Raw genomic sequence first — 15535 nt, forward strand, 5'->3', positions numbered from 1 at the left:
TTTAAAATGACCTAGATCATAAAATATCCTATTCTCGAACAGGGAAACCACATTATGCCATAGTTTGATATGTGAACCTTGTAAGTTAAAGCTGAAAGGTCATTGTAGCTGTAATGGACATCAAGAGATTTGACCTGGTTCCTTTTTCTGAAAGTGAATACAAAGAAGTATGTGGGCGATTTAATTACCTAGTCTCCCTTACTGAGAGATTAATATTTGAACAGCCTCATTCATGGTGCTCTGTTAAAAAAAAAGAAAAAAAAAAGACAAATTGCTCACTTGTGGAAACAGGGTTGTGGCTCTATCTGGTAACTTTGATGTTTCCAATCAGTAACACAGGTGAAGGGAAAATTTAGCTAATCAATGGTAGCAGCTTTTGAAAACTTTGAACATCAGTGAAAAAGCTTTTTGCTAAATACAAAATGAGGGGGATGAATGAAAAAAAATAAAGAAAATTGGTTTTAAAAGGAAAAAGTATAAGACACAGTCTTTGCCGCAATAGTTTATTGTTTAAGTTTTCTTAAGTGGATGCTGCCTGCTGAGAATTTCACAGAATTCTGGAAGATAGCCTCTGTGTCTGTTATTGTTGATGATTTAGACCTCGGTTTCTTTCCTCTGTTCCAGTGAAAGTAGTGTTCAGTGTATAGAATGAGGAACAATGCAATTCAGTGTTAAAAATATGCATCATAATAAATATTTCAACCCCGTTTAACTTCTAAAGAAAACAGTAGCAATCTAACAATAGCAGTATGTTTTAACCCATACCAAAGCAGCACTACAACGTGCAATCATTACCACTTAAAATGTAAATATAATCAGGAAACAGTAAGTATAAACCACAGTTACATAGCACATCTTCAATCTTCATTCATAGCCCACAAAATGCCTCACCCAGAAAGGCAAAATCTAGCCTTTTAACTCAACAAAAGAACAGGAAAAAGGAAGTTTCCTTGAGTCTTACCCATTTTTCAACTAAAGGTAAGCTCTTCACAATGGATTCATGCTCTAATCGTGGGGGGAAGGGGCAAAAGGCTTGGTAACCCGCTGAGAAAGAGCCTAAACTTCATAATAGAACTACCCGCTCATCAGAATTCTGTTCCAATCTCTAAAAGTATAGAGGGGAAGACTTTGAGCAAGCCCCTAAGGCATGACCTGCTAGCAACAATTGCGATCTATGTCAGCCTTTGGTAAAATATCTTTACTCCTGCAGTTACAAAATCAAACAGGAAGACTTCTTACTGAGCTACAGAGGAAGACGTTGGCTGCTCTAGCAACATACTCTTGTTATTTCAATTGTTCCTCAAGCAGAATCCCAAGGAATTTTTGTGGCTATTTGAGACTTGCAACTTTTTAGGAAAAAAAAACTTTTGTCTTCTTGACTGTTCCCTCAACCACTTATGGAAGGAAAGAGAAGAAGAGAACAACCAGCAGCAAGGTGGGTGGACTTGGTTACAGTGGCAACGGGTGCACCATGGCAAGAGCTAAATGACCAGGTTAGGGACAGATTGTCATGGAGAAAATCTATCAGTGTAGTCCCTAGGAGTTGAAAACGACTTGATGGCATATAATGAATCACTCAACCATTTATGGGTTATGCTGCTCTGCTATAAGTTGAATGTTAAATATTTGGAGAGGGGTATAATCTAGCTGGTTCAGCCTGATTTTGGAAAATTGGGTCTTAAAAGTGTTGCTAACATTACAGCTAAGCCAAAATCTCACATTTTTCCTACTCTGCCTGGATGCTTATTTAAAGCAGGAAGGAAGGCCTAAAAATACTTGACAAGGATTGAGCTTTGCATCCACAAGGAAAGTCATAAGCCAAACAGGACCATACTGTGGGCTTTCTAGGTAGGCAGCTTGTCCAGGCACAAAAGGGAAAACTGTGAATATTTATATCTTAGTTCTAATTGTCTTGAAAACACTGGGATCTAAAATACCTAATGAAGAATGTAACTTCTGTTGATTCCTTAACAGACTACCAAATTATTAAAATTATGCCTATTTTAAGTAAGTATTTCTGTATTTATCAAATTTGTATGCTGCTGAAATCACAAGATTCTTGACAGTTAAATGGTAGAAAAAATATAGTACAAACAAGGTAAAACAAACAAAAAAAATAGAACCCTTCACAAATTTGCATGTCTTCCTTGCCATGCTAATCTTCTTTGTATTATTCTAATATGTTGCTGAATATGTAATGGTGTGCCATATCAGCAATATTTGGGGGCAGGCAGGGAGGGAGAAGTTAAATAATGAAAAAAAAATTAATCAACATTTATCTTTCATCATCCATGCTCAACAGATTGTCAAACTATTTTCCTTTACTTGTTCAGTTCTCTGAGTAAAGCAACCAGGATTATTTTTATCTTTCTTACCAAGAAATGACATCCAGCTCAAGAGCAATTCTTTATATGACTATGTCTGTTTTACATACAGTCTTTATATGGAAGATATAATGGAGATAAAACTTGGGAACAATAAGAAAACACTGTCACTCTTTGATAGGAAAGAAAATGGGGAAATAAATATATTTGCCCTTAACTGAAGGGGCAGGGTTGACAGTTTTTTGTTCAAGATCAACAAAGCCTAAAATCTTTGTTGTGACTTAGAGGATCTTCTCATACAGACCACCAGGATCATCCTGTGAAAAAGAAGCCATGAGGATTGGCCACCTTCACTCATTACTGTTGTGAACAACTGGGCTGGGTGGTATTATTCCCTCCTTACAGAGGCCTCAGGATAAATTCTTCTCTTCAGAAGAACAAGATGATATTGGCTGGAGAGAGTGGTGTCTTCTGGGCCTTCTTGAGCAGCCTCTTTCCATCACAGCTGACCATCAAAGAACTGATGCCAAGTCACCTTCTTCTCCTTCTATTCCCCCCTCCCCCCTCCTGCTTTTCTGCATTGCGTCTTTTTCCGTTTACAAGCTTGAGGGCAAGAACAGCCTGGTTTTTATTATTCAGTAAGCTATCCTGGGAGCTTCGAAGCTGAAGAGTACAGTACAAATGCTTTAGGCAAAAAAATAGTGATGAATTCATCAACTCCTTCTCTTCACTGTGGCCAGTTTTCTATAAAGTTTTCATCATGAATTTTCTACAGCAGCACCTACAGATGGAATGATCTCCCCACTGAGATTAGGCAGGTGTGCAGCATGGACTACCTCAGCCAAAAAGAAAAGATCTCTTTGCTCAAACATTCCTCTGACTAACCTACTGCCTGTTACCTGTAATGACTGCTGTCATATCTGACAGAGTTTATTGTATGTGGTAATATTATTTGACTATTTTATTTAATGTTTTATTAGAATTACATAAAGCATTACACATAATTTTTATTGCACATTTTATCATTCTGATAATGTTTTGTTATTATTATTACATAAAGTGTTATCTAAATTTTTAAACAAATAACATTAAAATAAGTGCTTCCATAGTAACAGTGTTAAAAAGTAGCATTGTAAAGAATCACATCTGGCCACCTAAGGAGATCCCTCATGTAGCCATTTTCACAAGAAATCTAGTATGAAAATCTTGAAGGTTTGGGATTGTCTGAAAGAACAAAGTATTTCTTCATACACACAAACTTTTGCTCACCAGTGAGTCCACTGAAAATTTGTGTAGCAAGTGTTCTCTAGAGTTAGCAAATTTGAGCCACGGTGAAAGAAAAGAGTGACGTTATATGCATATTGATCACAAATGACACTTCCTCCCTTTGTGTATACATATTTTTACTTGAAGTAATAAGTCTTTAAGGGCCACTGTGCCATCAATAACTTTAAATCAACTTAGCCCATTTTAGTTCAAAATCATGACACAATTTATCACAGTTCATCACTAATATATATTAATGACTAAGATGCTGAACTGTTTTTATAAGTAGCAAATATAGCATAGCTACACAATTTGCCAAAATATGTCACATCCTCTCAGCAAAGTTCCACGGAAGCTAAAGTCTTGCACAATTAAAGTATTACTACATTCAAGCTGAAAGACACAGGGTCTACATCATCATTTCCTGGCTTTTGATCACAGTTTAAATATTAGCCAAAATTATGTTCCACCCTTCCTTTCAGAAATAATTGTGGATAAACAAAATTAAGAACTTGTATCCAGGAACTAAACATGGCATGACTCATTAAATCAAGCAGCAGAAGCACTGGTGTCATGACTTCATCTGACAAAGCCAGAAAGGAGCTTGAATCTATATCCTTGATGGGCAAAGACTGCAAATCTGGACAATCTCTCCCATTACTAACATACAGCTTTTCATTCCATTTTTCTTAAGATTCACATTATTTGCAATATAATAAAGAACTGTTAAAAGTATGGTAAATACAATAAAACTGGCATATGGTCCCAGTTTGCATTTAATAATATAATTTATAAACCTTCAAGTTATATAATTCTTCCAAGAACACTACCTTCTTTATTTAAAAAAATCTACTTCAGTAAAACTGGGCGAGCATTATGTTTCCTATTAACTTTAGGAGGTCTGATTGAAAACAACTAGGAGTTAACCTTTTGCCCTGCTTCAGGAACAAGATCTCCTAAGCGCATTGCCTAACAATTGGTAACTGGAAACATTTTTCTTGGATTTCTGGTCATGTACTCACAAAGTTCAACAGATGAAAGTGACTGCACAAAGTGTAACACTTAATTATCTTTAACAAGCTTCAAATCCAATACAGTAAAAAGCCCAAACTGATCTAGGCCACTAAAGGAATTTAATGAAGATGAAATGTTTATCACAAACATTATGGATTACATTTGGCCTGTTCATCAAAATACTTTTGATTTGGTGCATCTTGCATTTGGTGGGTCCCAGGAGGTGGGACTTCTCTGCTGTGGCTCCCTCCTTGGGGAACATTCTCCCTCCTGAAGTTAGGCTTGCCCCTTCCCTGCTGTCGTAAGTCCCTCAAGACCTGGTTGTGTCATCAGGCCTGGGAGTCTTTGGGAACCTCAGATATTCTTAGATGGATCCACTGTAATTGATATTCTGCTCTCTGTGTGGGGTTTGTATATTTTAAAATCTAATTTTTAAATTTTTTTGATAATGCTTTTATTTTAATAATCACTTATCATTTTATAATGCTTATTTTTATCCACTTGTTATTTTATTTAATATTTGTATGCTGCCCAAAGTCGCTTTATGTGAGATGGCAGCTATGTAAATGTGACATATAAATGTGACATGTAAATAAATAAAATGGCATGCCTTGCTAGAAGAATAGTCTGGATTTAATTCATGGCATTATTGGTTAACAAGTTCTCAGATTTGGAAACATCTAGAAAGGAGTTTAAAGTTAGAAAAGTTTATTCTGACCTAATGCAAATGCTTATGTTCCATTTATAAATGTCAGCAGCTCAGCTCATCCATTGTTATATATGCAATGGAATCATGTTATTGGAATAGTACATATATGTGCAATAGAAATTTAGGAAAAATATTGGGGCAGGGATAAACCATTTCTAAGTGGCTGCTCATGTGAAATTCTCTCTTCCAAATAACAAAAGTTTGGCCCACTAGTAACCATTCCACAGAGTATTCTGATTAATCTGAAAAACATAAAACTCTGAGTAATGTGTTTGTGAGAATATATGCATTTGGAGGTCTCTGTGGATTCCAAAGGACATTTTATTTCTAGCACCACATCATAATTTATCTTTATCAGCAATGAGCTGAAATTACCAGTTTCCAATTAATATCTTTCTTTTGTCCAACTGGAGAGTGAAGTTGGTGCTATATCAGGTGATGAGTAAGGAGTTTGAAGTAAAATTAATAACTATTTGGCTCATTCACATTATAAACAACCAGAGTTGTTAAATATTTACCCATTTGTTCCCCCCATCCCCCCCCTCCCCATTTCAGGTTCTTTAGTTCCAAATTAAAATCACAAACCTAAGAATATACATTTAATTTAGCAATGCTTAATGAAAGGTACTATATTATTGGGGTTTAAAGATTGTAGTATATTTCAGAGAAGATAGTGAACACACATTCAAAAGGTCTCATACAATGGTGTGAACATCTGCACATGTCCATTTGGCCACACCACCTCTGGCTGCCTTTATCAGGCAAGACAACCATAGATTGGGTATATTTAAGCAACTGATCACATAATTCCAAGAATTCTATCTAGGTCTCTTTGTATCCATGGGAAAGTTCCCATAGCAGTTGGACATAGGCACATAGTACCCCCCTATAGCTTCCACACTAGCTATAGCTTTCATAATAACAAAATAAGTATGAATGAAAACTGGTCATAATGTGGTCTTTCTCCTCTTCAGCTGCCAAGGTGTTAACTGTGCAAAAACAAGAATTTTTCCACATTTTTTACAATATATAGTCTTTGTTGCAAAACATGTCTTATTTCAGTCATTCATTAGTGCAAGAGAAAATAGGGAAGTAGAGAACTAAATTAAAAGATGTTTTTCCCCCTCCACCAGTATTGATTTGCTTCATTTTAGACAGTGATCACCATGATGTTTGTATCAGCCTTGCAAGACTGGCTATTTTGCAGTCCAGGAAAAACAAACATTCACCTCATCATACAAATGATCAGTATCTTTTACAGGAAATCACCAGCATTGATTACTTGCCTATATCATATGCACAGAAATTCAATATATTCTCTCTTCATCCACCTGTTCATTATTTTTTTAAAGGAGACAGGGTCTGATGATACTCTATCACTGTGTTTCAGCTTAAGCTCTTCCTGCAGTTTAAATGAGTGAGCACAAAGAACTTCTAGAAGGAAAAAAGGTGCCTATAGAGACTTTATTGATATGTTATTAAATGCTTGAACATTAGCTCTGCTCTGATAATATCTAGCTGCTAATATACACGGTGCTTTATCAAGTAAGATAACTACATTCAGAAGTCTTGTCTTATTTGCAATGTTGGTAGATCAGATGAGATTTCTATTGTAACAATGGAGGGTGCTGTTAGCAACACTAAAAATAAAGGAAATTTCTGGATATGTACGCAGCTCCCTGCACAAGGGCTAAAAGTCAAGATTAGTAACTGATATTCCTTATGTTCAACAAGGCCATGCTGATTATATCAGAAAAGGCTATACATTTGACAGATGAATTACTGCATCCTATTTCAGAGCAACTAAAGAAGGCAGAAAACACATGTACCTTCTAAAACCAGATTCTGTTATGTTAGTCTTTTTATATAGAGATTATCATTAAATACTTCTAATGCAACATTTTTACTAATTATTTTAGTGAGGAAATAACACTTATCCAATCTGCAGATGACACAAAATTGAATGGGACTTTTCATAATTCAGAAGACAGAAATAATTTTCAATAGTTTCCTGAATAACATAGGTAGGAGCCACACAAATCTCTTAGGGGAGGACATTCCAGAGGGCAGGAATTGCAACTGGGAAGGTATGCTTTCTGGATCCCACAAGATGACATTCTTTAACTGATGGGATGCAGAGCATGCCAACCTGCTGGACTGTACCAGACAGGCAGAGATGATTGGAGGTAGGTGGTCCCTCAGATAGCCAGGCCGTATGCCTATGAAAGACTTTCCTGGAAGCCAGTTGGTAACCAGTGCAGCTCACAAAGCAGTGGGGTGACACATGCATAATATGGCACCCCCATTACTACCCATTCTTCCACATTATGGACCAGCTGTAGTTTCCTGATGGTCTTCAAGGGCAGCCCCAAGTAGAGTGCATTACAGTAATCCAATGGTGAGGTGACTAGGGCATGAGTGATTGTCCAAAGGACCTCCCAATCCAGGAAAGGATACAACTGGTGCACAAGGTGTACCTGTGCAAAGGGTCTCTTGGCCACAGTTTCCACCTGCTCTTCAATGCCAGCAATGCAAATAGCCCAAATTGCCATAGCTACTCAGTCTTGTCAGGACTGAGCCTGAGTCTATTCCTCCCTGTCCAGATCTACACAACTTCCAGGTGCTGGGTCAGCAGTTTGACCATGTTACTTAGCTAAGCAGGGGTCAAGATGTACAGCTTGGTATCATCTGCATATTGATGATACCTGACCCCAATCTGGTGGATGACCCCACCCAGTGGTTTCATGTAGATGTTAAACAGGAGTTGGCTGATTAGAGTTACATCAGTATTTTTTAAACTTGGCAACTTTAAGATGTGTGGACTTCTGGGAGTTAAAGTTCACACATCTTAAAGTTGCCAAGTTTGAAAAACACTGTGTTACATCATGAAGGAATGCCAGAAGGTAATTTCTAAGGACTGACTGTAAGGCCATGTGATTGAATATGGCATGAAAAGGCACTTCCAGTGGGGACAATGGCAGCTTAATCATCTCTCCATGAGAGGGGAGACAGCACTGCAGCTGGATTGATGGCTGGCAGCAAGTGCTGGCCACCCAACTTGCTCTGGATTAAAGAGGAAGTGAACAAACCAACCCATACACTCTCCAGATGGCCAGTCCTCAAAAGCTAATCATGGAGATGTAAGCTTCTGTGAACAGCTTTTGAGTCCAGCAGCTGGGAGGCAGAGGATCCATCTGTCTGAAGCTGTGGCACAGCCTTTTTTATGGACACTAGAGCTGACCATACCTCATTTCTAAACACTGTCGAGTATAACTTTTTTGCAACTTAAGAGGGACCTTCCTTCACAACAGATAAGTAACTCTCTTGGGGTTTATCCTTATTTTGGGGACTATACTTTTAAAAGAAGAAATAGAGCTTTAATTGGAATTTGATTAATTCGCAAAAAGCAGGAGGAAAATTGGAATTTGAAAGAGATTTAAAAGTTACTTATTATGAAAAGGGAAGATTTGTCAAAGTTTATTTTTCTATGAAACTCCATTTGTCTTAATGAAGTTTGCCTTTTCAATGGGAAAGTTTCTTCATTTGTTAGATTATGTCTGTTGATTGGCTGGGTTTTTAAAACAGAAGAAGAAGATTGTAACTTGATCCTTGTATGTATTTCCTTGATGCGCACCTGCAATTCCAGGTTGAAAGACAATAGAGGGCGTGAACTGGTGGTTTACTTTCACTTGTAATAAATTATATCCAGCTATACGTTTTATTTGTCTAAATGGAAAAAAGAAGAAGAAATAGCTAGAAGAGATCCTTTGGAGCAGCTGTTAGAAGATAAAATAACTCCTTTAAGTTTACTCCAGTCGATGTTTGATGAACTAGGAGCTAAATTCATGTCCCTTGAAAAAAAAATAGAGGAAGGAGTGGGGAAGATGGTTAACTTTGAAAAAGAGGTGGAGATTGATTCGAATGTGGAATTGGAGTTGGACTGTGAAGGTGGTATGAACAAAGAAGTTGTGGATTAGAACATGGATTTGAAATGGCCAAAGGATAAGAGCGATATGAGAAAAGATGCCAGAATGGATTTACAAATGGAATCAATTGCTGTTACCTTGTTTAAAGGAAACATGCAAATAATGGCGAAGAGAATTTTGGAAAGATTTTTTAACTTGGACTTGCAAAAGGAATGTGTTGAATTGGTGAGGGTGTTCCTGGGAAGAGACAAAGAGAAATTCATGGGGATGTTTCTGGGAGAAGACAAGAAGAGCCTAATGGGGAATCAACTTGTGGATCATTATTTGAAAGGATTAAGGTTTAAGCTTTTTAAAACTAAACAGAAGATTGACAAAGTGAATTTATTGGACTATGGGTAATATATATGCTGAGGCTTCTGGTAGTTATTAATGGGATTTTTTTTTTTTTTTTGGTGACCAGGATTGAATGACAATACTTTAAGGATCTGTGTATAAAGTTCACTAAGGTTAAAATTTATTTGTTATTAAATGTATGAAATTTCTCTTCTTATGTATGACAACAGTAGTAAGGATTTTATATGTACAAAGGTAAAGGATATGACATTATCTATAACTTTATTTTTAAATATGATAACAGCAGCAAGGCTTTTAAATGCAATAAATGCAAAGAAGTAGAAGATGAGACATTATCTACAGTGGAAGAATGGCTGGTGAGGTCAATGGGGTTGGCTGAGATGGCAAAATTGATGGCTATAACTCGAGATAAGACATTGTGTAATTTTAGATTTTAGAATTTTAGAAAACTTTTTTTGGACTTTTTGCAGGATATAGAAAAAAAGAAATTATGTTGTATGGGTTTGATGATTAAAAATAATATGGATTAATAGAAATAATGGAAGTTATGTTGTAAATTTAGAGCAAGAGTTTGATGTATATTGTTACTTATATCTGTTGCGGGTAGGGTTGGAAGTCAGTTCTTTTTCTTCTGTTGTTTTTTCTTTTCCTTTTCTTTTCTTTTCTTTTCTGCACTTTTGCTTTTTACTATTTTCTCTTTTTCCAATTCCTTCTTTTTTCCTTATTCTCTTTCTTAATATTAGCTTTTGTTAGTTTTTACTGTTCTTTTTAAAAAAATTAATAAAGTTATTATAAAAAAGAATATGGCATAAAAAACATATTTGGAGAAAAACCATCTGAATTGCAGAGGTGAAAATGAGAAACTTCAGCAGAAACGGAAGAAACAGCTGCAGCACTAAGCAGATCAAATTATATTTTTAAATAATTTCCACTTCATTAGCAATGAAGTAATCAGGAGCTCTTCAGAAACTGAGTGGCAACACTTGATATGCATAACAACAAACTGTAGAGAAAATTATTTATAAGTTTCACAGACTATTTTTGAAGAGAGGGAAAGAAAATGCACCTTTCAATTTAAATTTAGCAAGGCATAACAAATATTATGTGGGGAATGAAAAGTATTATCACTTGCCAGAAAATGCTGAGACTTAACATTCCCTAATTAGTTGAAACTATAATAAATAACTGATTTTTATATTCATTCTTTTTTTTTTTTGGTTATCTGGGAGTATTTGCGCTGTTTCTAGTCATCAATATTTTAATTATTTTGTGCCCAAAGGGGAAAAACAATTAGATAATTGTAAGGAATGCAAAAATTACAAGTTAAAGGGGCATTTTGAAAACAAAACAAAACAAAAAAACCCAATAAACTTTACAATCCACTTTCACTGGTTATATTTCATTATGCAATGAAGAAGAAACTACACAATGAACTCAAGGAATGTGAAATAATTCAAATCAAGTAGCCAGATCCAAGCAATTCTAATTACAAGGACTATCAGGGGAGCTCTGCTCAAATACAGTTTTTTGGTCACAGCATGAATATTTGGCATCTCCCTTTCCACATAGGACTCAGATCTATGTTGGATGATCCTAAGAATTATTTTGCTAGCATCTAAAATTATGCATTGGCCACTGTGTCATCGTCCAGATTTGCTGGCATAGTTTGGTTAGAACCTTTATGGATACTTCTTCTGTTACTGGCTATATTTCTGTAGCTATTCCATCAGTTCCTATAGCCTTCCAACTTGGTAATGCCTGGAGTGCTGACCTAACTTCATTGCTACTACTAGAGATTCCTGTAAGTAGGGAATATCTTTTAAGGTATCTTGAATATTGACATCTCTTCTGTGCACAATTTCAGTATACTCCTTCCATGTTTGTTTCTTCTTTGATTCAGTCACTATCTGTTAATTGGCATACTTTAGTATACCAATCTGAGGTTGGGACATCCTTCAGAGTTTAGAGATCTTTTAGAAAACTTGCCTTGTTTTTCCATGTCTGTTTCCATTTTCAATGTCTTTACAGATGTTATTGTAATACTGCTTCTTGTGTCTTCTAACAACTCTCTAAAACTTTTTGTGAAGTTCCCTCTAAGAACCCTCTGAACTTCTTTGTGAAGTTTCTTCCTGAGATCTTTGTCTTTCTTGGTTTTGGCTTCTCTTCTCTTCTTGGCAATTCCCATCTTTTGTTCCAAAACCGAGTCTGTTTTCTTCTGTTTCTTGATCTTTGGCATTTTCTTTTCACACTACTTGATTTCATTCCACAGTTCCTCTGATTCCCTATCAATGTGGTTCAAGACTTCAAAGTGATTACTGATGTTCTCCTTTAAAATGGTGGGTCTAAGGTCAAGATAACTGAGCTTTTTCATTTCATCAAATATAATCAATTTGATTTCTTTGTACAGGTAGTTCTCAGTTAACCACCATTTGTTCAGCAACTGTTCAAAATTATGATGGTGTGTACAAGGAGACTTATGGCTGGTCCTCGAAGTTGCAGCTGTTGTAGTGTCCCTGTAGTCATATCATCATGATTTGGGTGCTTGGCAACTGGCTTGAAATTACCAGGGTTGCAGTGTCCTGCGGTCATGTGATCACGATTTGCGACCTTCGTTGCTGGGTTCTGGCAAGCAAAGTCAGTGGGGAAGCCGGTAGGAGGTCATAAATGGCAATCATGTGATGTTACACCTAATGACCATGTGGGATTCACTTAATGACTGCAACTGGAACTGCCAGAACTGCCATCATAAGGCAGTGCAGTCACATGATGTCACGCTTTATGACTGTGTCTGTCAGAACCTCACAATCAATTAACCAGCACTATAGCCAGCTTGCTCAGTTTTGCCATGATAGTGGTAAAAGGGGGGGGGGGGTAGATGAATAGCCGTTAGAGCAGATGGCTCATTATCTAGTTCTCAAGAATGCCAAAGTCGTACCAGTGTCAAAGCAGGAGAAGGCACCAGAAGAACCAAGGGGAGGAAGGGAGGCAAGGAAGAGGGGTTAAGAAAACGTTGCTGTGCGCAGGCTTTTCAGTTTCAGCAATCTCCACTATGGACTGTATGTTAATCCTCAATAAACTGATTTTCTTTTGGATGTGCTAAGTCTCCAGAGAAGGTTTCTTTTTATTGGGTTGAGAGCTGCAGTGCCTGACAGTGTCATTTAGTGATGGAGATCCTGGTCCCAATTACTGTTGTTAACTGAAGACTACCTGTACTCCATATGGTGAGGTCCAGGTTATTTCAACTGTTTGAAGGCTGTAAAGCAAAGATGTCAGGGAAGTTTATATATTCTCCAAGGGCATAAACTTGAGGCTTCTTTCTCCTCTGCTTCCAAATTAATGGATACTTGGAACAGTACTTAGTGGCCTTGAAGTCAAGGGGTTGTCTTATGTTTACATAAATGGCCACCTCTAAATAGGGGACTATCCACCTTGCTAGTCTCGACCCTTTGAGGATGCATAAGGGAACTGAATCACATTTTTCATAAAATGCAAGACTGGCTCTAACTAGCCCAAGTTTGCTGGCTTAAAAAGACAAAATCATGAGTACATGTAAGCCACCTATATTATATCATAATATATAAAAGTTGTTTTGTTTGTTAGAGTTAGCATCCTGTGATTAAAGCTGCAATGTACTGCTCATTTACTCCATAGTAAGCCTTCTTAGATCAAGAGCACTGTCTGGATTCAGAGGATTGAGGGCTCTGACCCAAGGATAATGATGTCCCCAGAGAGAAGAGAGCTGGCAGGGAATGTGTTAGCCTCTTAGGCCAATTAGGGTTGTCTTTGAAGTTAATGGTGATTATGCCCCTAAATTGTACCCGGAGAACTATTTTAGTATTGACAGAAAGATAAAATACATAGCTGAGGAACTGTCACTGAATTATTAACACTGCATTAAAGAAGCTTGAGAGCCTCTAAGGCTCTGCATTTTCTCTTTGATGGGCTGGTGGCATTTAGACTAACTAATTATTAGTGTTTTTCAAGTGATTGTTTTCTACCAGAAAGTAATAATATTATTTGACTTTGGTAGACAGCTGCAACACTGCTTATATTATGGCCACTGTAGTAACTAGCAGGGGCCAGAAAATATCAATAAAATACCATCCTCAGCAACCTCTATGTAAAACATATTGTACATCTCTCGTTTCATTGTTTACTGATATGTACAAATTCACTGACAATAATGGCAATCCTTCCATCTTCTCTCAGAGGAAGTCAGATTTTGAATGACAGTGTATTGTCTTCTTCTACCACAAACTACTGACAAAAGATTCTCCCACTGGGTGAATAAAAGTGCCTGAAATTCAAAGCTTATATTGCTGAAAAGAGGCAGAAGATTATATATACTCTTTTACACATAGTAGAGCTGCTGCAGAAATAGTGGTTTAATGACCCCAAAAAGAAAACAGAGTCCTCACAAGTGGAGGCTCTGGCAGGATTAAATGTTTATACAATGATATGTGGCCATTAGATAATTAAAGATTCTTTCTATATAGCCTACTATTAAATGTCACTCTATTTTACTTCACAACTGTGACAATTAAAGTTGGAAAAGGGTTGCAAGCTCTCAGCTTTGAGATTCAAGTACTTAACTACAACTGACAAGCTTTTAGAAACTGGGCCTTATGTAAAATTTATCCCAGTCATTCACACTGATAAGTCCATTCTTCTTAGCTCCGAAGTTGAGAAACTAAACATAACCATTTTGTAAACATCTAAACAATAAATTACAACCAGAATCAAGCAACACAGTATATTGTCAGCATAGAAAACAATGCTCTACCTAAAAGGCTATCAGACAGAATTTACATATTTAGGAAAAGCTGGTCCTTTAACCTCCAGGAAGGCTGTGAAATTTTTATCAATAGCTATGGTTTATAGAAGTTGTCTGATGCCCTGTTTATATTACTAATTGTTTTAGGGCTGCCTTACACTTTTTAAATACATGTTTTATCTGCTGTATCGGTTTTTTGTTTTTTTTTAGTGATTAGCCTTAGGCGGTACATAAATAAAATTTGAAGGGGAAAAAAAGAAACGTTTGACCTTTGGTAGTGCCATATTAAACTATAAAAGAAAACAAGTCAGGAAATAGGACTACAGAATCATTTCTCCATATTCCGATTATTATTCCTAGGAAAAGAAAGAGTTTTGACTGTATCACAGAAATTAGTGAGTGTTTTGCTATGTTTTTATTCTATCAGAACCTTTTATAAACCAAGGGCTGAAATTTGTGCTTAACAAAACCTTATGAACTATATGCATACTTAAGAACTGTGTTAGGTAAGAATGAAGTGAGACTAGAAGCTAGGAAAAATATTTTGTGAGCACAGCATCAAAATAGGTTTTCAACATGCAGCATGATGTTGGAACCATGGGACTTATGCAGCACAGCCATTATAAAATGGATCTAGCAACTCTGGGGAAATAGCTTTGCTGATCTAAATAGCTGTGCAAAATGTTCTATATATGAAAATAATATTTTACCACAGAAATGTTAAACAACTTTTTTTTTTCTAAAAAGGTTTTACCATTCATGGCAGATCACATGATTTGCATACTGAAAATCCTCACTACAATTGCTATCACCTCAAATTCTTAATGATTGGTTATGGCAGGGACCAGTTTTTGCCCTGAGGCCAGATTCCAATTTTGGAAGTTTCAAGAACCCCTTTCTAAGGATGAACGAAGTCAAAATGGATGCCTCTCATGTGATGGTTATAATAATGTTTCTTTCATGAGCTTAAAAATATCAGGTTGTTTTGGCAGAGCCACTCTCAACTGTGTCTCCAATTTATCATGGGATAATTTAACATGAAATTGGCTCCTGGCATCAAGAAGAACTGCTCACTGCAGTAGGTAATTCCAAATACTGTATATCTCTGGAGTGCTAGAAATCATTTATTATTTGCTTATATATGCCACACAACTCTTAAATTTTGTTT

The 15535-nt window shown here is 36.5% G+C and overlaps 1 protein-coding gene and 1 pseudogene across 8 annotated transcripts in view; both read right to left on the bottom strand.

Annotated features, from left to right (window-relative positions):
- PTPRK (protein tyrosine phosphatase receptor type K) overlaps positions 1–15535 on the bottom strand; it is a 377364-nt gene that overhangs the window by 134863 nt on the left and 226966 nt on the right. The window lies entirely within an intron of this gene.
- LOC112541068 (U6 spliceosomal RNA) lies at positions 2111–2211 on the bottom strand (annotated as a pseudogene).

Source organism: Python bivittatus, unplaced genomic scaffold (assembly GCF_059951505.1).
Source record: "Python bivittatus isolate LINGU-HERP-01145 unplaced genomic scaffold, Pbiv_v1 ctg000020_np1212, whole genome shotgun sequence".
Taxonomy (NCBI): domain Eukaryota; kingdom Metazoa; phylum Chordata; class Lepidosauria; order Squamata; family Pythonidae; genus Python; species Python bivittatus.